The following is a 27228-nucleotide window of genomic DNA, read 5'->3' as shown; positions in this document are numbered from 1 at the left end:
AAGACAACTAAAAGAGATGCAAAAAAAATTAATCATGTGAAGGCTCAGCATTCAATTTCCTTTCATCTCACAGTACCTTTTACAATAAATCTTGAACATGATGCATTTGCATATTCTCCCTGAACAAGGCAGATAGCTTTTGGAAATTTTAGTTTGATTTAGGAAATACCTAACATGTTTTGCCAACCCTTTGTTCACGTGGGTAAAGGTACATTGTTCATGTTCATTTTCAATTACACTTGGAAATGTAGCCATCATTGCTAAACTAAGTGTATTTTAATTTGTACATGTGTGAATCACTATCATGCTCAATATTTCAATTTTAGTTGAGGTTAGCTATTCAATTCATGCAAGTCTTTGTTGAGAACCCTAATTTACACAAACCTAGACATTCATTTTATCACCAAAAAAACTGTGACAAGGATAATATCACAAAGCTTGTGATTTCTAATTGTAACTGTGCAAGGAGGCTGCTGCTTTATGTGTGTGTAGATTTAAATCCTTAAAAAAATCTTCAGTGTCACTTTGAGCTGACAAGTATTTTTTATCTGACCATTCCCTGATAATACAAACACATAACCTTCCAACTGCTATTTAATCTCTCACACTTTAGACATATCTATAAGACAAAGCTTTATGAAGCTTAACTTTCAGATCTATATATTAATAACTCACTTCTTTTCCTTGTACTTCCAATTCACTAGTGAATCATCCCACAGTGCCCTTCAGTATAAGCAATAGGAACAATGGACAGTCTATTTCCCTCTCTGCGCTCCGTGTGATGGGTATGCAGCTCTGTCTCAGCATTTACCAAACAAAGATTTGCCTCCTTTCTTCATCAGACCAGACCTTTCTTGATTATTTTTCCTTTACTTGATCAAAGTGAAGCAAAAATTGTAGGTCATCAAAAAAGAGATCAGTCAAAAAAAACACTGCACTTTCCTCTTAATCTCTATCAAATTCAATGTCAAGTTGTATTTGTTTACTTTTTTAATGTGGTTATTAGAAGATATAAAATTACCTATGTGGCTCACATTTGTGGCTTGCATTGTATTTCTGTTGGATAGTGCTGATCTAAATCCTACTCATTCTCCCTCAGCCCTGCCCTTTCCTGGAAGGCAGAATCCATTCAACCATTGCAGGGGTCTCCGACCAGTTCATGGCCTCTTAGGAACCAGACTGCACAGCATGATGTGAGTGGCACACAAGTGAGCATTACCGCCTGAGCTCTGCCTCCTGTCAGATCAGCAGAGGCATTAGATTCTCATAGAAATACGCATCCTATTGTGAACTGTGCATGCAAGGGATCTAGGTTGGCACTCCTTATGAGAATCTAATGATAAACGTAATGCTCTTGAATCATCCTGAAACCATCTCCACCACCCCCTCCTCCCACAAGTCCATAGAAAAAATGTCTTCCATGAAAACTATCCCTGGTGCCAAGACCGCTGCTCTATGGAATCCTGAGCTTTAGAATTGGCCTGATCACTCCTGTTGGGCAGAGGACAGAGGAATTGCCCACGGCTTGTAGCCAAGCCTGTGTGGACACAAACCTACCTGGGCAGTGTTCCAGGTAAGGAGATGGGAGTAGCTCTGACCCCTTTATTGATTTCCAAGGGACAGAAACTGTGGCCCCATTATAACATCCCACTGCTCTATCAGGAACACAGGGGAGAGCAGCCTTCTTTTTAGAAACACAGGAAGAAGATGAGCATGGTTCCTAAACCAAGAAGGAGGCATAGGTAGGAACTTAGCCAAAGTCACAAATGTTCCTTCTTCACATAGAGCTTGTCTTGGAAGGGGACACAGATGTGAATAAACCCAGGCAGAGAATAGTCCATCTCCATTATCTGCTAGTAAAACCCATTTCCATCAGAAACAGAAACGGTCACCTGGTGACGTTAGGAAGCTCAAGATCCCATCAAAAAGGAATTTTCTAAATTTCTTCCATAGAAGACTCACTAACTTCCCAGGCTGAAGAGACCAGCACTGTCACCTGTGAACTGGGCTATAAATATCTTGTGAGGAGAAAATAGTGCATCCATTTTTAACGGTTTGCAAAAATACTAATTATCAGGATTACCTAGGGGAGCTTTTCAAAAGCCTGGTCTCCACCCTAAACCCACTCAGTAAGGATCTCTGGAGGTTGGTCAATGTGAACCAATGGCCAGAGCCTGCATGATGCTCACCCTTTCTACTAAGCAAAGAGAAATTCTTACAGGAATGAAATGAGGCCAGCTTCTGTCTCTTGATTCTCTAATGATTTTTTATGCTGTAGGGGAAGAAAAGGGCGGTGTGGGACATTGTGCTAAGAACTAAAATCTGGACACATGTTAGGGAACACGTATACCATAAAATGATTCATGGATTATACTCAGCAAGCTTATAATGTATAATATATCCAAACAATATTAGTTGTTAGATGTGTTTAGACATAAGTTCTATGTATTGTTCTCACAGTATTTTAATAATACACTAGTGTGTTATTATGATTCTGTTCTTAAAAATTAATACCTGAGGATGTGGTATTATTGCTGGGAGATAATAGCTCCTTGTTGCAGAGCAGAATTCAAATATAAGGTAGTATGAGCATCTATTGTTCTTATCCATTAGGCTCCCTCTTTCCACCAGGAAAAATGCTCTTTCCTGATCCATGTGATATGGGAGTAAGTGTCAATTATAATTATAGGATCTTTCCTGACATCTGGCCACAAGAGTGAGCAAATGATCCAATCCTTGGCTTCCCAATTATGATATTCCATACTGCAATTGATCCAAGGATCAAACAAGATCAAACCCCGAAGTAGGGGGTCACACTGTGATATCGAATATATGGATCCTGAGTGACTGTTTTTCTTCTTTCTGAGATTTTGACTTGGGAGAACCTTGAAACCTAGAACTTCTCAGAATCCTTTTCATTTGTTCCCAATTAAGTAGGAGCCATGGTTTAGAGGAACTAGCCTAAAATTCAGCTCCAGGGATGGACACAAAGTTTCATAACTATATTCTCATCTTCCTGGCCACAGTGACCATTTCCATCAGTGTAATGTGCAGGATTTCTGTTTGGTGACTAGGATAAAAGGGAACCCCTCTCTTGTTCTGGACAATATGGTGTATCACTGGGACACCCGAGGCTGCTACAGCCATTTGACTACCTGGGAGAAGTCAGTACAAGAATGTAGTCAACACATGAAGGACAGAGCCAAAAGAAACATAGACACGGAGACAGCCTGGATCAAACCTCTGCAGTGCAACCTCTAGTTATGTAAACCATGTAACTCCTTCATTATTAAAGCCAGTTTAATTACATTTTCTTTATGTGAAACTCAAAGTACTCTAACATATAGAATTAAGTGCTAAGAATGAGAAAATAAACCTCTTAAGACAGACTTGGCAGAGAGGAAGTGGGCCAGCAGAAGGCAGTGTGCAACCCAGTGTCCCTGCCTAAAGGTTGGTGATCCCTACCCAAAGGTCGTGTCAGCTGCCATTTATTTCCTCAAATTGCACATAATTTTACTCGCAGTAAAGAAACTTTTTCCTGTACTGATGACTATTAAAAGGCATGAAAAGTAGAAAAATTTCTCTATTCTATTAAAAGTAGAAAAACGAAAGATAGCAGAGAGTATTGCCTGTTTCAAGGAAGAGGAGAGAAGGATCTCTGGTCCTGCTGCGCTCATCAGACATCATGGTCTGATCCCTGTAGGCATTTGAGTTTACAAACCCTGCAGAAACTGCCACACAACTGATTTAGGGAGCAGATGGAGAGTCAGGGAGGAATATGGTATTTAAACATAAGTCCAGTTTAACAGAGGCCAGAAAGAGTATTCTGACAAAAAGGAATATCATGTGCAATGACCCCATGGCAGAAAAGAGCATCAGCATACAAAGGCTGCAAAGCCAAAGAGGCTGGAATGGAAAGATCATTGAGGAGCCTATAGTAGGTTGACCCTAAAGAATCACTCAACAGCATTTATTCTCAAATCTTAACCTACTCCAATATGTAACTGAGGTCTACAACTTAAAAAGACAATGTATTCTAATAGTTTCTATTGATTTCTTCAGACTACGTTTAGTCACTTAACTAAGGCATGCATAAAATCAGGAGGCTATCATGATCAAAAGAGTATCACCATGTGAGAATCTTTTTTAAGTTATTAATATATAACTGCTTCAAATCTTCTCATTCATGAGTTTATATTATATCAAAATAGCTCATGCCATGTAGTATGCTAAATTTTTTTCCATTACTCAAGCCCACCAAGAGGTGTCAGGATCTTTGTAAGAATACTTTCAAATACAACACCAAGAATATCATACAAAATGCAGTTCAGATGTATCTGTTACTGTAGAGGTTTTGCAAGATGAATGATATGTGAAAGTGAGACAAGGAAATGTATATTTATTTGTGTTTTTCTTTAACAGCATAAATTCAAGGAACAGAGCACTAGGAAAAGAAAATTGAATTGTGCGCTCTTTAAGAAACTAATTTTTCAAGGGTGATATAATAAACTTTAAGACAATACCCAAGAGGGAGGACAATTACAGTTCTGTGTTAGAGCTACAGCCTCTGTAGACACATTTTGAGTCAGAATTTCTAACAGCTTCTGTTTCCAGTACTTCTTACCTCCTGAGTCAGGAGCAGCCTGAACCAATTTTTTAAATGACCAGGATTAAGATCAGATGTTTACAAAATTTTACTAAGCAAAAATCCCTGTGATTTTATGTGACACAGTGAAAGAGATTCAAATATAAGCCTAGATTTATTAATATATTCTCTTTAGTTGTAAAGAATAAAGGATGGGACATGGTGTGATGATATAAAAGAGAGAGGGAACTTTCCAAGCTAAGCATAGTTCTGCATGGTGAGATAGAGCTAGACTTGTTAAGAGTGAGGACTAGGAGCTAGACTGCCTAGTTCATATCATTTATTACCTATGAAACTTTGTACAAGTTATTTAGCCTCTCTACATTTCTATTTTTTCATATGTAAAATAGAGATGATATAGTATCTCATAAAGTTGTGAAGATTACATAAGCTAATTGTGTTTAAACAGAACAGCATCTGGTTCATAAGAGGGTCTTCGTAAATATTATTATGTCCCTGGTACATAAGTGTTGTCATTCGCAAGATGTCTAGTAAGATGAAGAAATATTATAGGTTTCCATAGCTTGTTATTTCTAGGAAACTGCTGATCACTGTCTTAGAATTCATAGACTTCTCCTGATGACCTGGAACTTTGTTGGAAGTTTCAGAATTGATCCCCTAAACTATTTACCTGCAATATTTCCTAAAGGTCAGTTTCTGAGAATGTCTGAACAATACTTGAATTTTACAGTTCCATGTATTAAGTAAATTATTTTTGTTAAATGATTTCATTTTTGAACACTTATTGGCACATGACACAATACAATGGCTGTTGGCCACTTTTCCCTTTTCCTTTAACAAAACTCTTCTTAAGATAGGACAAGGAGCTGCTTCTTTAGGCTTAGGAATTTCCCTGCACGAACAGGATGTATGTCAAGGCTAAAAATTGGGTTACTGTGCAAATAGGGGAAAAGTGATGTGCACATTACTTATTATCCTATTTTTAGATTCACTGCCTGCCACACTGCTGCTAGAGTTATATCTGAAACACAGATGGGATTGTGTTATTCTGCTGCTTAAGTCTTCAAATGGCACTGCCTAGAAAATGTCCAAACTCCTTAACAAGCCCAAGGCTCGAAACAATCTGGTTCCAATCTGCCTTTGTAAGCCTGTCTCCACTCATTCCCTTCTCTACATCCATGCTGATTTCTGAATGCATCGTGCACTTGCTTCTATTCCTTTATTCATGTGGTTCCTATGACTAGAATACTTTCCTTATCTGGCATATTATCTCCCACCAAGCTCAACTGATATGCTATCTGTGCCAGGCTTCATGCTTACTTCATCTCTCACTCGCTTCCAGGCAAAATTAATCGTTTTCTCCTTGGATCTTGTAAAGGCTTCATTTCAAGTACTGTGCTGGGGATAAAATGGGGAGTCAAAACAGACAGAGATAATGTGCTCTGCCTTTGTGGAGCACACAGTCTAATGGAGAGTAAGACATTAATTAATATCCCAAATATAAATTAAAACTATGATAAGAAGAGGATTATGGTGATATAAAATCATTTAGGATTTTTAAAGGATTTTCTAAAAGATCTGAAGAATAGCAGTAAACTAGGTGATGGGGGTAGGAAGAATATTCTGAGCAAAAAGAATATCATGTGCAAAGGCCCTGTGGCAGAAAAGAGCTTCAATGTGCAAGGGCTGCAGACCCAAAGAGGCTGGAATGGAAAGATCATTGAGGAACATAGGCCCTAAAAAATCACAAAACAGCCTTTCTTCCCAAACCTTAATCTACTCCAGTTAATCAACCCTCTTTGTCATCTGGAAGAAGATAATGTGAGATTTCAAGAAAATTCAATATGAAATTAATCATATTTTCAATATCCTATTGATACTGAAAACTGGCCCCTACGAACTACGTAATTCATATTTCGTAAATAAAATTCATAAATGATCTTCCAGCACTACGTCCAGCATTCATAAATGAAATTTTTTCATTTTATTATTGGTTTTAATTTATAAAGGAGAAAGGTTTATTTGACTCACAGGTCCACATGGCTGGGGAGGCCTCACAATCACTGCAGAAGGCAAATGAGAAGCAAAGTCATGTCTTACATGGCAACAGGCAAGAGCTCGTTTTATTCTTTTGAGGTCTTTATGTACTGCTTCTAACTGGCTGGTTCGTGAGTTACAAAAGCTGTGCCCAGAACCAGGAGTTGTCACTGCTCAGAAAATAAGGTAACAGCTTGTTTTTACTGGAAGGAGTAAATCAACACCTTTGACTTCCACTGCCAGTACAACCCTGCCCACCACCCCCAACACACACACACATACCCAGTATATCCTGTAGGACATAAGTAAACTAATTGTTAGGGAAATCAACAGCTCCTTATTTATTAGGTTACATTCTTCACAACATTTCTAGTATAATTGATACTAGAAAATTGAGTATATTGTTCTGGAAGTAAACTCTTTCAAATATTCCTGAGGAGATTCATTTGCTGAAGGCTTTTCATAGAAAAAAAAGGGGAGGTATTTAATCTTTCAGGGTTCATTAAAAAAACAAGGTTTTTTAATGGGTGGTAGATTCTCTGTGGTTTTTTTTAAGACAAATAGTTTTATATTTGAATTCTGTGTTTACTATAATTGCAGTTAGAATATGCAGTGATTTGACATTTATTCCACTTATTCATTCAACACATATTTATTAAGTACTTACCATGGGCTCCTCATTATGACAATTATGGTCACAAATATTTTTGATCTATGTATTTTATTTCTTTAATTCACAAAACTGAAGTATCACAGAAAACAAAGTAATTCCTATAAGACTTACATATGTGTTCTATCCACTTGATCTTTATATGCAGAAATATCAGGTATTAATTTCCACTTTGTGATTGAGGATATTAGCATGCCATAACTAATTATAGTGCAGGTCACAGAAATGATGGATGAGGCAGCAAGAATTTTGAAGATGAGTCCAGAATCAAAGCACTCTATCACTTTTGATAGAATCAGAACAAAACTTTCCATTCCGTTTATGTGAAGTAGGTTACAGAGTAAAGCAAAAATGTAACCAGTCTCTCTGAATTCTAAAATTAGGGTTTTTGTGTTTTTACTAAATGCCTTTGTTGGAGCTTCTCTCTACTCAGGACAAGAAGTCCCACAGTGATGTAGAGAAAATGGAGTCATGGTAGACAGGGCTGTGCCAAATTTGTGCTGGTAACCCTGCTTATTACTATAAAAGGACCATCACCTGTTTGTCCACAGGCAGCCTGTCCTCAACTAGACATCCAAGCTCATTGTAACTGTTCCCTGCTAAGTTCAACTTCAGGTTCTCTCTGTTCTTTTTAAAGGAAAATTTATATGACTCTTTCCTTGTATTGCAGTAGTTCATACTTCTGTCTCCATCTGTCAGATCTTTAAGTCCTTATAATATCAAACACTCAACCAGAAATTTATGACCGTGGGGATACTGAATTGCCTCCAAACAGGAATAGGAGAGATGGCAGTATTTTTTTCCTCCATTAAGTCACTGTTTCATAAATAGTTATCTCTGTGATTTTGGAGAACACACACTCAATATTTTATTTACAACCAAGGGGCACCCTGCTTCTTATGTTTGTGTGTGTTTGGAAACACTTTTTGAAAATAGTGCATTTGCAATAGGATGACCTCTTTAAAATCAGATCCTCAAGAATTTTGAAACTATTATGGGTAGAAGCTGGAAAAAAACTAAAAACTGGCATTTAAAACCTGTAAAACTATTTTATCTTGCAAGATATAAGTAACTTCGGTTCTCTTATGAGACTTGCTATTTCTTTGTTTTTGATTATGAGTGAATGGGCTCCCTTAGCTATAAAAATAAAAAATAAATATTAATCCATTGTCTTTGGGGATAACTCTGAAGCCCCATAAACACTGAAACTGGCATTAGGAATGAGAAACTATGAGCTCAGTGCACTGATATAAACTGGATGGAGTCTCTGCAGACATTGTTGCTTTTTCTATGGGGCAGGCAGTCAGGAAGAGAAAAATGTTTCTTTTTCCTTTGGAACTTAGAGTATACTATGCCTAAAATTTATCCCTCATTTGTGTGAAGAGATTGTATTTTCGTTTGAGCAGAAACTCTGAGATGAGAAGCTAAAATCAGAAAACCTGGGAAAAGCATGTATACAGCTTCTTTGAATCAAATTAGAAAAAGGACCCAAAACAGACTGGACAAAACCTAATGACTTTCAAGCAGGAACACACTGTTAATATTCTTTCTGTGCTACTTCACGAGACAACCCAGACTTTGAGAAATATGCTGATTTTGTACCATTATGTTCTGAGGTCATTAATTTATTGGCCAGAGTATGAGGTCACACCCACACCCAGTAAGTAGACTTAGGACTGTCCTTGAAGAAGACAGTGGATATCCCACTGTCAATTACCTGTGAAGAGGCAGTTTCACAAACCCTTAGCCTTTGGTGAGAGTAAAAACGTTTTACCTATTTCTTGCTTCATAGCTATTTATAATAAACCTACAAAAACAAACAATTCCTGTTGCTTTCCTGATAATGAGGACCAAGTCACTGTCAGCTGCCTGGAGGTAGGCTGGAGAGCAGCCCTACCTGTTCTAGAGCTAAGCATGATTGTCCTGGTAAGACTTCCTAGGAGCACAAATCTGGTTCTCTGGATTCTAAAGGTTGCCCCATCCAGTAGCAGTTGTACATTTTTCAGTGCTAAACTTCCATTGGATTATATCCAAGTGCATGGATATAAAAAACAGTAAATACAATAATAACTAAAATGAAAAACTCACTAGAGGGGCCCAACAGCATATTTGAACTGGCAAAAAAAGAACCAATAAACTTTAAAACAGACTAGTTAATATTATCCAGCCTGAGGAATATAAAAGAAAAAGGGTAAAGAAAAATGTATAGCGCCTCAGAGATCTATGGGACACCATCAAATGTACCAGTATATGCATAAGGAAAGCCCAAAAAGAGAAGAGAGAGAGAAACAGGAATAAATAATATTTAAATAAACAATGGTTGAAACGTCCCAAATTCAATAAAAACGATTAATCTGCACATCTGAGAAGCTTAACAACTCTCAAATAGAATACACTCAAAGACAGCCACACCTAGATATATTTATTATACAGTTAAATTATGCTAAATTTGACCCGAGGCTGTCCTCATACCTTTAGGCCCTACATAAGGAACTGCCTCCTAACTTAGTACATAAAGACTTAACTTAGAAATATATTTTTGGTAACAACTGGCTGCATCTCAGCCAATAACAGCAGTCAAGCTTCAGCCAATCCCAGACAGCCAACTGATCAGACGATGTCAATATAAGGCAAATGCCAAGCTGTTTCTGTACCTCACTTCCATTTCCTATCTATAAATACTCCTTGTCCATGTTTTGAAGTGGAGCTCTCTGAACTACTGGTTCTGATTGGCTGCCTAATTCGCAAGTCATTAGTTGCTCAATTAAACTGTGTTCAGTTTAATCTGTCTAACGTTTTTCTTTCAACAATATTCACACTGTCAAAAGACAACAGCAAAGAGAGAATCTTGGAAATGGCAAGAAAGTGATTCATTATATACAAAGGATTCCCAATAAAATTGACAGCTTATTTCTGATCAAAAAGTATTGAAGCTGAAGTCAGTGGGATGATGATATGCAAAGGATTGAAAGAAAAACAATCTGTCGACCAAAAAATTTATATCCAACACAACTATCTTCAAAACTGAAGGAGAACTTAAGATATACTCAGACTTTAAAAACCTGAGAGTCATTGGCAGTTAACTCCTGGCCAACACCAACCTATCTTAGATTACTTAAACCTTGTGGCCTAATGGGAACTTTGTGTTCCCATTATTGCTGTTCTTATCTTAGAGTTGAAACACTTGATCCTCAATGTATTCCAAACTAAAAATGGGACTGTATCTCCGAATTTGCTTAGAATGTATTTTATACATCAATTAGAATTGATAAACACTTATTAAACTTTAAGGTAACCAAACAGCAGATTTAAAAGTACATCTTCTCCTATTTTGAATTGAAATGTGGACGCAATTCTGTCTCTCTGAATCTAAGCATATGTTCATAATGTAATTTATGTTCTTTCCCTAAATGTGTTTATTGATCTATCAGGTAAGAATCAAGAGAGGTCACTAGGAAGGTAGAAAGAAGTCACTAACTATAACCATTTTCCAAAATTTACATCAAATTTTCAGTAACTCTTAATAGTTGTATGGGCTAATACACTTCAAAAAAAGATGCTCATCATTTGACAGCTCTGAGTATGGGCTTTGCTCATCTTTAGCAAAGATGCTTTTTTAAAAATCAAGCACTATATTCACTTGCTCATCTGGATATACTGACCTCGGTCTGATTATCTTTGACAATTGTGTTCAAATCAGCCTCCTCTACTCCTGGAAATCCTACCACAGGGCTCTTTGGATGTTTCATTTTTTTTTCTAACTCAGTAGTTCCATTAACCTGTCTGGATTACTTGTCTTTTAAAACCAAAATACATCATCCTCTGTAAATCCTTTTCTGATATCCTGAAAACTGGTCATTCCCTCCTTGGCAGTTCCATTTCTACTTTTATTTCTAAAAGTACATATCATATTATCCAGTAATTATCTGCCCACATGGCTGCCACCACCATTAGACTCTGATTCCTCCAGGAATAGCACCTCTCATGGAGCTCTGTATCCCTGACACTCAACACAGTAACCAGCAAAGAGAAGGGCTCAGTGAGGACTGTTTTAATGAATCACCTGAAATATGTTACTACATTTCACTAATGAATTATATATATAAAAGCCTATAATGGAGTAATTGGAGTACTTTTATTTTATTTTATTTTATTTCATTTTATTTATTTTTATTTTTTATTTTTATTTTTTTTTGAGACGGAGTCTTGCTCTGTAGCCTAGGCTGGAGTGCAGTGGTGCGATCTTGGCTCACTGCAACCTCCGCCTTGCAGGTTCAAGCAATTATCCTGCATCAGCCTCCCGAGTAGCTGGGATTACAGGCACATACCACCATGCCCAGCTGATTTTTGTGTTTTTTTAGTAGAGACAGGGTTTCACCATGTTGGCCAGGGTGGTCTTGAACTCCTGAACTTGTGGTACTCCACCTCGGCCTCCTAAAGTGCTGGGATTATAGGCATGACCCACCGCGCCCAGCCAGAGATTCTTAACGTAACAGTGTCTAACACCAGCAACCTGAAAATAAGATACTCTGATAATTCACCAATGTAAAGAAAATCCTCCGCTTCTTCATGACTACTAGTGATATAGAAGGATGTGAGTAGTCAGTGCGTTGGGGTACTTTGTGTATGTTTTATTTACTTGAACACATGAAGCAGTACCCTTAAGAAGTAATCAATATTGGCCAGGTGCGGTGGCTCACACCTGTGATCACAACACTTTGTGAGGCCAAGGCAGGCAGATCACTTGAGGTCAGGTGTTCGAGACAACCCTAGCCAACATGGTGAATCCCCATCTCTACCCAAAATACAAAAATTAGTTGGGCGTGGTGGTGCATGCCTGTAGTCCCAGCTACTTGGGGGGCTGAGGCGGAAGATCACTTGAACCTGGAAGGTAGAGGTTGCAGTGAGCCAAGATGGTGCCACTGCACTCCAGGCTGGGTGACAGAGAAAAAAAACAAAACAAACAAACAAACAAAAAACAGTAATCAGTGTTAACCTCAGCAATTTGATCACTCATGCCAATCTATGTTGGATCAGCTCTCCTTACAAGTATTTCAAATGTGCCTAGGCATGTCTGAAAATAACAGTGAATTCAGGCTTTGTCCCAGAATGCAGCATACACAGTCAAGTAACTTACAGCACCTAAGTTAGTCATTTTATCTCCTTTTACCTAGTACAATGTTTGGCATAAGGTCAATGATAAATGGGTGTTGAGTCAGTTAGTTGAACGCAATTGTCTTGATTTAAATAATATGAGTATTTCCTGCATCTTTTTCTTGTATTTACTCCTGCTTCTATGCCTAGTCAAAGGCATGATCCTCTCTCAACACACCTCATCACTGAGGAAATAAATCCTTTTTTCAGAATGATTTTCTGTAGTTATTCCTCTAGAGATCAATTCAGCCTCCATCTGCAACACTTGATGTCTCTAATAGAATTGCTTTCCTAGTTTTCCATTTCAGAATTTGCACTGAAATAGTAACAAGTATAATTTGATCACACAGAAATAGTCTCTTTTCATTAAACTCACATCCCTTGTGAACCTTCTTGAGTTTATTCTCAAGACCTTTCTAAATGATTTTCTGCAAGACAATAAAACTTCTTATCTCCCAATTTTTCTTCAACTTTTTCTTTTCTCAAACCTTTAGTATTTCTTTTTCTATGTCGACTGTTTACATTTCTTTTCCCAAGACCCACACATTGGTCTAAAGATCAGTCTTGGTAATGTTATCTCTTCTTGCCCTACTTTTAAATACTATGGAGTCACCCTTTTGTCTGTGGTAAAATAGATATCAGTGTAATCAACATATTGGAAAATGAAGTGCTTCTTCACTCTCCTCTAAATAATGGGTCATTTGGAAAGAATTGCATCTGTTATATGAGAAACAATTCCAAATATATTTCTTTATTGGCCATCTTAGATGAATTCATGCTGGTAGAGTATCAGTTTCTAACTATATTAGTCTGCTTGGGCTGCTATACAAAATATCATTGACTGGGTGACTTTAACCCCGAATATTTTCCACGGTGCTGGAGGCTGGGAAGTCCAAGATCAAGGTACTGATAGATTCAGTTCCTAGTGAGGGCTCTCTTCCTGGCTTGTAGACAGCTGTCTCCTTTCTCACTGTGTCCTCACATGGGTGAAGAGAGAGAGGGTGTACGTTCTCTGGTGTCTCTTCTTCTAAGACAACTAATCATGACACAAAGGCCTACCCTCATGATCCCATCTAAGCCTAATTATGTCCCAAAGGCCCCATCTCCAAACACCATCACACTGGGAGGTAGGGCTTCAACATATGAGTTCTTGGTGGACACAAATCGGTCCAATTGGTCCACAGCACTAACATAACCCTGTTAAATAGAATAAGTTATAGATAAAACTCAGCCATCTCATTCTTCCTTTAAAGTATACATCTTTCTGATTCATATTAGATTATCAAAATTTCTGAAATGGTAGAACTTTAAAATAATTGACAATATGACTAATGATCACAATGAGCAGAACAACTCTCTGCCAGGCACTCTGAATTTTTTTTTAATTGCATCTTGGCCAAAGTAGTCAGGTCAGTTTCGGAGGTTTCAACTTCACTCTCTCTGCTATGCTATTTTTTACAGCCAAAGGCTGCAATGTGGGTATTATTCCATCTGCCAAGTATACCAATCCCAATTATACATTTAGAGAGGCTGGGCATGTCACCACTAGGCGGGTCTGCAGAATGTGAACCTGACTTTAGTCAGGATTGCATTTGTTACTGGTCTCCATAGGTCTCTACTTGGGGGTCTCATGATTAATCTGTTCTCCAGATAGGAATGTCAACTCAGATCCCGAGTCTGCTCTTCAACTGTGTGCACTGTTCCACTGCAGATGATAAAGACATCCTTATTATTTACAAAGAAGATTATAGAAGAATCTTCTACAATTAGATTATAAGGATGCCTCTGGCTCCCACTTAGAATTTATTCTTTTTGTTTCCATAGACCTCTTCTGTGGACACCACTTATTAATCTACTTACTAATCTCAGTCAACTACTTATTAATCTCAGTTTCTCATCCCTCTGCCTGGGAGCAATAAATCATAGGAATAACCAGCTATCTCCACTGTCTTTATAGGCATTGTTGCCCTCTATCTTTTAATTACCTGAATTATGACACCTGCAAGGGTGTTCTCTTCCACAGGGACATTTTCTCAGATCACCTCCAGTGAAACCTTTAGAAACTGGACCACCACCATGCACCAGGAATAATCAATGCCCTACACATCATTCAGGGTGGTGCCTTTTTGCCCGATGGGAGTGAGTAAGCTAGTCCCCAAATATCCATCTTATTGACAATTTTATTGGACCTCCCCATGTCCAGTACCATCACTTTAGTTTGGATCCTCAAGAAATAGATGCATCACAGTTCTAAGAAAAATTTGGCCAGGATGGGAGGACTTCAGAATCATCCATTAGAAGAATCTGGTGTCCTACACTCGTACCACTAACATGTTCAGTCATAGGCTGGGAGCAGCCAGGGTGAGCCTTGACTAGTAAGAATGTGGTACTAAATTACCTAGGCTTGTCAGTCAAGATCTGGAACAGGAGGTCTAAGTGACACCTTTTTTTTGCGGTTGCTACAATAGGAGGGAATCCTTGTTTGGAGAAATTTACACTGTTGTATTTAATGATATTGGACATTATGTCTAAAACTTGTTTTCAAATGTTCCAGAAAAATGATAATGGATGAGAGATTAAACAAATGTAGCAAAATGTTAATAGTTGGAGAATATAGATGAAGGTTATATGAGAGTTTTCATGCTGTTCTTGCAACTTCTCTGAAAGTTTAAAAGTATTTCAAAATAAATTAACTTTTAAAAATATGTTTTAAATCTAAGTTGTTTTGTAAACCTAACTCAAAGGAAAAATAAAATGTTTCACACTTAAGTTAATTGCATTGTAAGGAAATGAGTCCACATTCCTTTTACATATAAATTAGATTGGAGGAAGATACAAAGTGAAGGGAAGACTTTCTAAAATATTAAAGTGGATTTTAATTCTAAGGGAAAAAGCCTGTTGTACCCATATAAAGGTGTATATATATATATATATATAAAACAATACTGGAAGAGAGAAAGTGTCTTCAGAAGGTAAGAAGAGGGTGAGCCCAGAACACATGAAGAGGAATATGCTTTCTACAGGGGGATGGAAACTAGAGACAAAGCAGACACAGCAGGTCAAAATGGTGCTGAAGGGTATATAATATTTTTTGGAAAGTTTCTATATTCTCAATGAAAGATGAGACAATGTTAGATACTAAGTAGGGAAATAAGAGGAGATTTGTGAAGTAGGTAGCCTTGAAATAATCATTTGGGAGTGACTATTTCAGTAGGAAACAAGCACACTAAGAGGAACAGGGCTATGGCCAGATGGTGATCAGTGAGTGGTCATCTAAGATTTGTTCTATGTATTGGCTTCTTATTGATGCTGTAACACATTACCACATACTTGTGGCTTGAAACAACAGAAACTTTTACAGTCTGAGAAGTCAGTACTCTGAAATCAGTTTTGTGGAGCTAAAATCAAGGTACAATCAGGGCCACATCCCTCTGGAGAGTCTAAGGGAGATGCAGTTTCTATGCTTTTTCCAGCTTCCTACATTCCTTGATCATAATTCCTTTCCCTATCTTCAAAGCCACCAGGGTAGCATCTTCAAATTTCTCCCTCTCTCTGACCTCTGATTCTATCTTCACAATTCCTGCTTTGAACTTCCACCTCCTACCACCCTCTTATAAGGATTCATGTGATTACATTGGGCTCACCCTATAATCCAGGATAATCTCCCCTATCTCAAGAGCCATAATTTAATCACATCTGCAAAGTCCCACATTCACAGGTTCTGGGGATCAGGACATGGGCATCCTTGGTGGGGGCATTATTCTGTCTACCACTGAGAAGTGAACACAGTCAAAAAAGTTGCATTTTTCTGCAGCTGATGGGCAAGAAGCCATGGAAGAAGCAGAGACTTGGTTTTTACCACAATTGTAACTCTACCAACCCTGGAGGGAGAGAGGACTAAACAAGCTAAAGATAATTATAATGATAGACCTTAGAATCTAAGTTGGATAAGAAAGAACGAGAAGACACATTGATGGGGGTGAGGGTGATTCATAATGAGACAGTGGTAAGGCCAATGGGCTAAAGGTCTGGATGGTGTCAAAGCATTGCTAAATAAGATGCCTCAAGTAGACTAGTAGATGCTAGGACTCAAGATTTCAGAAGCATAAAATCATGAGGTGAAAGATGTGACCATAGAAAAGCAGTGCTGAGGTGAGGTGAAAAACACTGATTGGGTTCAAAGGGGCCACTCAGGAATTGCTGTGATTAAGAAAGCTGAAAAGAGGTAACTCACTGAATAAAAGGAGTTAGGTTGATATTTGTCGACAGATGCAGCCCATGGAAACTAGAGTAAAACATTTGTGTCTAAACACGCTTATTCTAGCTAATCCTGTAGTTTTGCCTTGTTAACAAAACCAAAAGCAAACTCATAAGTATTACTAGATAGAAAATGTAAATCATTCCTGTGCTGATCTCTTTCATGAATTGCTAATAATCTGGGTTACTTGGTGTTATGGGCTAAATTGCATCCCCAGTAATGCCTATGGTGAAGCCCTAACCCCCAATACCTCGGAATATGACGGTATTTGGAAATAGGACCCTTAAAAAGGTAACTAAGTTAACATGAGGGTGTCATAGGATGGACTGTAATCCAATCTGACTGGTGTCCTTATAAGAAGAGGAAATTAGGACACACACACACACACACACACACACAGACACCATAGGTGGGTGCACAGAGTAACAATCCTGATGACATGGCAAGAAAGTGGCCTTCTGTAAGGCAAGGAGAGAGGCTCAGGAGAAACCAAACCTGACACCTTGACTTCTGACTTCTAGCCTCTGAAACTGTGAGAAAATAAATTTCTGTTGCTGAAACCATCCAATTGGAACCACCACGCCTACTTTTAGAGATGATTAGCTAGAAATTGTTCCTAATTTTAACACTACTTTAGAAATTTCTTCCTACCTGGAAAGTTCTTTTTCTTTAGGATCTCAGAATTCATTTCCTCTTACTTAATCCCAAGTTCTCAGAGTCTTAGTGAAAGCGAAGTGAGGAGTATTAATGGGAGCAGACAGAGGTGGTGGGCAAAATTCCATTATGGTCTGGACTTGACTTTGATCTGCATGGAGGCAGTCTTGGTATATGGAGATTGTGTTGTGAAATGCTCCTCGGAAAATACGCATGGCTGGGTCTTTTCCACAGGCTGTGTCTGGAAAAGTCTGAGTGCAAGCCGGCAGTAATTTAAGAGCAACTCTTAGGAGTCCAAGTTCTTTCTAGCCTGCCTCTACCACATGTTTTCCTTGTGGCAACTGATTTTCCATTGACAGGCTAAGGGGTTTTGTCATTTTTGAGTTAAGATGTTTTTGCTAAAACATTCAGGAAACAAGCAGGAGTAGGAGAATAGGATGTACAGTTCTAAGCAAACAAGCAGTGAAACATAAAAATTAAATGCCTTATGAAGGAGAGCTTGGCAAGATGACCCGCATTCTCCCACCAAAGACATTAAAAAGGCAAATGTCTCCATTTGGAAATGTTACAATGGGAACATAATGTTGTGTTCCTGTGTAGTCCAACTCATATTTTTTAGCTACCATGACATTAATTTGTGGATAGGTTCCCACTCTTTTGGATCTTCAAGTATTGGTAGAAACCACCAAAGTTTTGGTCACCAAATAATTTGTGGAGTTCCTGTAGGAAAGAAAGAGCAGAGATTGCTCAGTAAACACAAGCTGAGTGAAAGTCTTCATGTTGTTTATTTCCCATGTCACCAGTCTGATTCATCTTTGGCAGCAGAGGCCTTTTGTAAAAGTCTACACCTGGTGTCCTCAATTGAGGCAGGCCACCTGCCCCAAGAGGAGCCAATCCACTGTAACTACTTGGAGAGCAAACTTTGCAGCCTTCACAGCACCCATTAGGTAGCACACTCCATCTTTAACTTGTCCTATGGGGCCTTCCTGCTGTTCCGTCAGCTCCTGCACCAAGTGCAGGGCGGATGCTCTCATCCAGAACATATCTGGATTCAATGATGCTCCATTTGATACCCAAGAGGCTGTGCATAAATAGTAGTCCTGCCATGAAAGCCTGTCACTGCCAAAAACGCATGGCAAGAGGAGAGCATGTGTTAGAATGCTTACAGCACAAAGGGGTACGTGCATGTATTTTTAAACAAACAGCAGAATTAAAACCGTAATTATTACTCATGGCTCCTTCATACGAGTTTCCCTCACTGTGAGAAAAAAATCAATTTTAATGTGTTTCATGAAATCAGAGAAGCAAAACCCATCATTTTACCAGTGAGACCCAAAGAAGTCTTTGTTCGATGTCACACAGAAGCTCACGATGTTTGCTTAATATTTGATCAAAGATGCTTGTTAAAAGTTCGCATGGCCTTAGGATCGCAGGTTCTAATGGAGTGAGCCTGGGTCAGGACCCAGAAATCTGAATTTTAACAACCACCTCCCCTTCGGTGATTTGAATGCAGGTGAGAAATACTTGGATAATTAATTGCAGGTCTCAGTCACTTCTGTCTTCAGTGGCAGCAAGCTACCTGTGACTTCAGTAGCCTGAAGGTCTCTTGCTAAGTACCTTCACCATAATATTCTTGTTTTAAATTAGAAACAAATCTTTGGAACTCATGTTGAGCTACAGCTGCTACAAGCATGGCTCGCAGGCAGCCAAAGTGTTTGTAATTATTCAGGAGGCAGCAAAAGGATGTTTATAATAAACATTTCATTTAGAAAAGTATTAAATCCTAGAGATGAAATAGTAAAATAAATAGCACTTAGAAAATTGTAAGGCCTATGCTAAAGTGACTGCCTTTTAAAGGCAGACAAAGCTGGAGTTGAGAAATGTCTCCCTGATTTCCTCCAAAGCCCTAGATTTAACCAGTGTCAGCCAGTCTACATAGGAAGGGACAACTTGGCGGGGAGGGGCCACTGGCAGGTGACAGTGGAAAGACACTAACCTGGGAGTCAGGAGATGTGGCCACTGTCTTTCCTTGTTCTACTAACTAGGTAGGTAGGCTCAATTAGGTCATTAAAACTATTGAATCTTGGTTTTCTGTCTGTAAAAAACAAGCCTGCAGTGGTTTCCAGTCTGACAGCTCATGAGAACTACCTGGGGGTACAGATTCTTTAACTGTACTCCCAGAGATTTTCATTTGATAGGTCTACCTCCCCAAGCACAAAGATATTTTCAGATCCAGTGGGTTCCACGGAAACTCACATCCACTTCAGTGTTCAAAGATTCCACCATAGCCCAACCTGAAGGTGGAGTGTGGAAAAAGACATGAGCAACAAGAACCAGAAAACTGTGCCCAGTGAAACTGGCTTCAGACTCTCAACATGAGAGCAACTAACCTGGTTTAGAGGTAACATATTCTAGAAGGTACTTTCTGCCTTAACTAGGAATCCTAAATTCAGTACACTAAACACTGTGAATGACCTATTTACATAAATTTACCTTAGAAATTGTTCATGAATTAACCTTTAGATAGGTTAATTTTTTTAAGTTGACAGATAACATTGTATGCTTTTATCATATACGACACGACGTTTCGAAGCATGCCTGTATTGAGGAATGGATGTGTTGATTCTTACAGCATCCCACAGCACATCCTATATTCTCTTGAACACAATTCAAGGTATAAAAAAATCTAGCCGTTGGATCACTTGGAGCTCAATTCTCTTTTAAATTCACTTGTTTCTAGTCATGAATGGATCTCAAATGAATTCAGCCATTTTTCCCTCACTCTTTTGAGGGAAAATGAATGCAGTTATTATAGTTTTCACTAGTGAAAGAGTATCTGATGCTTAGGCTCACATAAAATTACAATGGCCAAGGTAACACACATAATAAATCAGAAGACAAGGGTTAACTTATAGCAGTGGTTCCCAACTTTTTGGCACCAGGGACTGGTTTCATGGAAGCTAATTTTTCTACAGACAGGGTGGGGAGGGGGGGATGGTTTTGGATGAAACTGGTCCACCTCAGATCATCAGGTATTAGTTAGATTCTCATAAGGAGCGTGCAACCTAGATCCCTCGCATGCATGGTTCACAATAGGGTTCGCGCTCCTACGAGAATCTCATGCCTCTGCTGATCTGACAAGAGGCAGAGGTCAGGCAGTAATGCTCACTCACCCCTTGCTCACCTTCTGCTGTGTGGCCCAGTTCCTAACAGGCCACAGACTGGTACCAGTCCACAGCTGTGGGGTTTATGGACCCCTGGCTTATAGAATCACTCAGACGCTTGGGCAAGTATGCTATGTACCAGAATCACTAGAACTTTTCTACAAATGTTCGTTGAGAAATACTGGCTGCAAATCTCTGTGCTACAGGTGTTAGAGTAGAGTCAACATCCTACAATCTTCAAGATATATGACTGGGGTAGAGGATGAATATAGAAAGGCAACCACCAGTACCTACTTCATTCACCTAAGTTGCTTATACTGCAACATACAGCATAAACAGAGGTGTGCTGGAGCTGGCTAATATGAGCTTGCAAGATTCAATTGTTAAATTTTCAGGAGTTTTGCAAGTCAGTTGTTAAATACAGCTATAATTAAAAATTAAACTATATAAATTTAAAATAAAATGATATTACAAATAATGATGATGAATACTCAAAACTCACCACTTCCTAATAATTATACTACATTTTACTATTGTGTATACTCTTGGGGTGATTTATATCCATTATATCTGTATGGTGGAAATACAGCAAAATAATATACATCTCTTTCCAGCCTCAAATTCAGTGACATCATGTTGGTAGCTTGAAATCAGCCATGATGGTCAGTTTTACACCATAGAAAACAGCAAATGCTACAAACCAGGGCTTGAATTACTGTTCTGTTGATTGTCTAAATTGGGGGTTGGCCAACATCTTTGATAGAAGTTCAGAGAGCAAATATTTTAGGCTTTACAGGCCATACAGTCTCTGTCATAACTACTCAATGTTACTGTCATAGTGAAAAAGCAGCCATGGACAACATGTAAATGAATATCATGGCTATGTTTCTATAAAACTTTATTTACAAAAAGAGGTGGCAGCCAGATTTGACCCATGGATGGTGGAGCCCAAAGGCTGAGGTCAGCTGAAGGAAATGAGGATGGTCCTGTCACATGGAAGCTGGTCCTGTCACATGGAAACTGGAAGAGATGTCCCTCAAGGCAGAGAGGGGTTGGTCAAAATACACTGACTTCTTCCCTCCTCCAGCCCTCCAGTTGCTCACCAAGGTATTCCATCGATCAAATCCTAAGAAAAGCCAGATGAAGGGGACAAGAGGAAGCACTGTGCAGCTGTCACTCCACACTTAACAAAGTGATGGAGAAAATATTCATGCACATCACATTTAAAAGGATGTTGTGATATAGTGTAGCCATTACATCATGAGGAGCACAAAAAAGTTGAGGAAAAATTTTTCCAGTGTTCTAAAACTATTTTCCAAGTCAGCAAATTCTTCTCATCTCATTGATGAAACAGCATATATCATAGCTATTTCACTTTCATCTGAATTGCTAACATAAAATATCAACAAACATGTCAGAACTTCTTTTAAAATACATTTGTTTAAAAAATAATGTGTCTCTATACTTTTTGTCAGGTGATTGGTCACATATAAAAAGTTTTAAAATTGGCTCACATATAATCACTTGGGTGTTTTTTCCTTCTTCCTTTTTCTTTTCTTCCTTTGTTTTTTAACCATTAGACTCAGAACACTTACCTCTAGTACTTATTTTGCTAATTTTCTGTACAAATTAGGATACTTTATACTACAGGTAACAAACATCCTAATTCAACCTGCCTTCAGAACAAAGGGAGTTCCTTGGCTTAAATAACTGGAAGTCTAGAATACTAAGCAGGTTTCAGAGTTGATATCATCTGTGGCTCTGACCAGGTCCCTGCTGTTTTGCCCTCTGGTGTGTGTGGCTTCCCGCTTATGAAGGGACTGCAGCACTTCTGGGCCACACATCAGCTGCCAACAACATTCAGAGGAAGATTAGAAAAAACAAAACAAAACAAAACAAAAAACTCTCGCAGAAAAGAAAAGATGCACTTTCCTCATAATCTCTAGCACAGCACTCTTTAGTGCTTATTGGCACAAACTGGGTCCTATGTCAATTCCTGAACCAGTCCCCAGCAAGGGGGATAAGCTTATGTATAGGCCTACCCCTGGAGTTTTGAGGCAAGCAGAGTCAAACACCTGAACAAAAGGGAGGAGAGAGGATATGGATGATGAAAAGGTCACTGAAGAGATCCACTATTATTTATTTCTCATTTACCTTTTCTTTTGGTTTTCATTTTCTCTGCAGCTTAATCTGAACTAAGATTGCTAAAAAGGAGATGTGTTCATAGCAGTTATGCTAAGTAGGCATTGAAAATTACCCCTTTGGATATGATAAAATTACTCCATTGGTCTGTAAAAAAGACCCACAGCTCATTGACCAGAGCTTCAGTTAGTTCCAGGAAGGGCCAAAATTCATAGCTTTTAATCGACTTCAGTCAGTTAGAGCCAGTTGTGATGAAATTCAACATTATGTTTTGATATCTCCTAGGTGAGAGTAAAATATTTTCTTGCCCAATGCAGTGGTGAGCACCTGTAGTCCCAGCTACTTGTGGGGCTGAGGCAGGAGGAGTGCTTGAGCCTAGAAGCTCCAGGCTGTGGTGCACTATGATCACACCTGTGAATAGCCACTGCATTCCAGCCTGGGCAACATAGCAAGACCCCATCTCTAAAAATTAAAAAAAGAAAATTATTTTTATATCACTTTGAACCCATATCAATCTGGGTCCAGCAAGAAACGCAGGAACCACCCTAACATTTAAATAGAGAGAATTTAAGTCAGAGAATTGAATACACAGGAGATAAAAGAGTTGAAAAATCAGAGGAAGATGAGAGATTAGCAAAAGCAAGAAGCTACTACCCCAACCCTAGGCTGGGGAGACAAAGGGAAAGTTGGTGACAGTAGAGACCAAAGGCTGATGTTGTCCGAAGTGAGGACCTTGATGGTCCTGTCACATAGAAGCTGGAAGAGATGTCCCTCAAAGCTGAAGGCAGGGAGTGGTGGTCAAAATACCCTGGCTCCTTCCTTGCTGCAGCCCTCCAATCTCTCACCAAGGTGTCCCATTGATCAAACCCTGATATAAGCCAGATAAGGGAGAAATTGAGGACAACAGGAAGCACTGTCTGCAGCTGTCACTCCAGTCCCCATCCTTTGCCTATAGAGCCGAGAAAGAATGGATCTGATCATAAATAGGTCAAGGTCTAGTACAGAAGTTCTTGGAGGTATGTGTGCAAATACCCTGCAATTACACTTTACTCTTCCATAGGGAGCAAATATTTGAACCATTAGAACTGTGGCAGAATGAAATATTCTTTTTCTTCAACCATTATTTTACTTCCACTTTTTTATCCCTGGAAAAGATAGAATCTTTTCTGAGAGTAAAAAAATCAGTTCTGTTAACACAATGACATGTTAATATTTTATTCTTGAGAAGCAGCTAGGAGTGGCAAAAGGAAGGTTTGTTTTTCCTTGCAAATACTCCACCCTGGAAACATTTACATTTACATGAACATTTACAGAGACACTCCTAGAAGTTCATCTACACAGAAGAATGTTATTGTTTTTCTGGGTTATAATAGTCTTATTTTCTTATATTTAGTTGTTTTTATTCTCTGATTTTTTTCAATGAATATATATTACTAAAGTTATTTTTTAAAGATTACAAATTGTTTTAAAGAATTACATCATTAAAAAAGGAATTGCAAATATTTGGTCAACAAGTCACTCTGCTTTCTGCTTTCACAAAATCTTCTGTATTGTTGTTCATGTCCATGATGCCTGGGAGGGCATGTAGGTGTAATCCATCCTGAGAAATAAAGTCAAATTCTCCAGTGTGAATATACCATGTTACTGCGGGAAAGCAGGGAGATAGTGTGGAATCCAGTAGGCTTATTGGGAAGGCTCTCCCTCACTATTCTCATAGTGTTTTTATAGTCACGTGGCAGTGTCTGCAGACGCTGGCCACCTGCTTGCTTGAACAGTAGATATAAGTAACTACTAACAATGCCAACCCATTCCCAAATGCCTCTTAAATGGTTAGGAGACTAGATGAACTGAAAATCAATTTTCCTGGCATGCTACTCCCTGGTACAAAGTATCTTAACCTTGACTGCCCATTAAATGAAGCAGGGAAGCATGTTTTAATACTAATACCAGGATCCCATGCCTAGAAATTATCCACAGTTCCTACTTGTCAATTGCAGCCAGGGTTTGAGACCACCCCCGGTGAGGACCAGGCCAAAGTCCACCAAGGGTTTATTTCTGAAAGTGTTCCCTGATGCACATACATGAATCTCCTGCTGGGGATGGTATAATAGCTACTCTGCCTCTCTTCCTCAAAGCAAAGACTAAATGGAATTTTCTAGCTGTTAACATTAGACACTTTTAAAAAGACATTTTGCTTAACTATCACCCACTCAAAAGGAGAATTGAAGACAGCCAGGTCAATTTAGCCTGTGGCTGGGCAGCAGCCTAAGGCCTCTTTCCCCAACACAGAGTGAAGTTCAAGAAGGGCAAATCATTTACCCAAATTCTCCACAAGTGTCTTGGCTTTGTTAATTTTTAGTCCCAAGACACATCTGTAATAAAATTTAGGCACATACCCATAAACACAAAAAACACAGATAAATTTGCTGATTTTAGCCCAAGTCCTACTCTGAGCAATAGGACCTTAGCTATATAATTTTCCTCATTTCACTGATGGAGAAACTGAAAAGGGGTGATATGGTTTGGATGTGTGTCTTCACCAAGTCTCACGTTGAATTGTAATCCCCAGTGTTAGACATGCGGCCAGATGGGAGGTGATTGGATCATTGGGGTAGTTTCTTATGAATGGCTTAGCACCACCCTCTTGGTGCTGTTCTCAGGATAGCGAGTTCTCCTAAGACCTGGTTGTTTAAAAGTGTGTAGCACCTCCCCCTCCCTCTTGTTCCTGCTCTCCCCATGTGAGACACCTTGCTCGCACTTTGCCTTCTACCGTGATTGTAAGTTTCCTGAGGCCTCCCCAGAAGCTGTGCAGGTACCAAATCATGCTTCCTGTACAGCCTGCAGAACTCGGAGCCAACTAAACCTCTTTTCTTTATAAATTACCCAGTCTCCGATATTTCTCTATAGCAATATAAGAATGGACTGTACAAGGGGGTCATTTGATTTTCAATTTAAATGTCTCTTCCCCCCGGGAAAAAGTCCCAGTTCCCTAAGTTCATGTCCTTTTCCTATGGTTCTGCCACCCCCTCTACTTCCCTATCGACCACATTTCATCCATTTCATCCTGTTTTATACTGTCCGGGTATTACCCAGTAAAGCAGGGATTCCGTTCTCCTGTTCATCCTTGTCTCTCCAATGCCAGGCAGGATACACATTGCAGAGGAAATAGACAGCTATTCTACTTTCATCAAATGACTATCTTCTTTTTTTTTTTTTTTCATGCTTGGAGTCATATATCTTAATATCTCTTTTTAAAAAACCACACTCTACTTAATACTTTAGGGAACATGATAGAAACATGAACTCCTTCAAATCCTTATCACTGTCATCATACATAGTAACACCTTCAGAATTGACTTGGAAGTTTAAACCAGGTCTACCAATTTACAAAAACAAATCTTAACAGCCAACTGAGTAAGACCTAAGAAGATAGCCCAAATTGGAAAGAAACTCCAAGGATTTATTTCTAGGGAAAAAATAAATAAACTTGAAGGAAAGTAAGTCAAAGAGTGAGCACAAGCATCAGAGGTGAATTGAAGGGGAGCCTGCTGGCTGAGACGTGGGAGAATTCTTAGATGATTACAGGCTATTTAGGCTGAGATTTACACTCTTAGTGGTTGGGAGTGCTTGGAAAATAATCAGCAGTCTGTTATTACTGAAAAAAAATAACGTTACAAGATGTGAGCCAACAGTACAAGGTAATAATCTCAAATACCTGAAAATCTTCCTAATTTTGTCTTAATATTGTAGAAGATGATGTCTAATGGAATGTATATTTTTAGAATTTCATACTTTTCCTAATGTTCTCACTTTTCTTCAAGCAAAGCAAAGGTACATTTAAGCCATTATTTTATAGAAAAAAATATTGTTAAAAAATACATTTTTCCCAGCTTCCACATCAATTTCCTATAGCCTTGAATAAATAAATGTTTGGCTAATGTTTTCTCATGTTTTTGAAAAAGACAATTATCTTGTGTTTCTAGGCACTAAAAGCCTCCACTAAGTAAATTGCATCTTTAAAAATTTGCCCCTTTTCCATGAAAATGTAGGAGGAAAAAAACCTACTAAATCTCTTTCAAACAATTCTGTAGAATTTTCTTTTTCTTCTTGCTTTCTCCATTTTGTGAACTCATGCTTGACTCCCAATACCTCCATCTGTCTTGCAAAAATGAAAATCTGGTACATACATTCTTCTCCTAGGTATCTGTCAAAACTCAGAGAGAAGGCTATACTCTCTTTCACACGCTGTCTTTCCTGCGCTCCGTATTCCCTCATAGGCAGGATGGGAGTGCTCTTGGTATTTCTCCACTTTTCTCCTCCCCATCTCACGAGCAGATCTCTATATTCCCCCTTCCTAGTGGCAGAAGAGGGAAAGAAGGCTGGTTTCTACAAATACAACATTTAGTCAAAAAGAAAAACAGTGTCAGTAAAGCAGACTCCCCTTGCTGATAGGGGAAGTAGACAACTAAGAAATGCTGTTGGAAACAGTTGCTCAAGAACAAAAAATAAATTCAAGCACTCAAACAACCAGGAGACAAGTTGA

Source organism: Pan paniscus, chromosome 13, assembly GCF_029289425.2.
Source record: "Pan paniscus chromosome 13, NHGRI_mPanPan1-v2.0_pri, whole genome shotgun sequence".
Lineage (NCBI taxonomy): Eukaryota > Metazoa > Chordata > Mammalia > Primates > Hominidae > Pan > Pan paniscus.
This window is presented reverse-complemented; position numbering follows the sequence as displayed.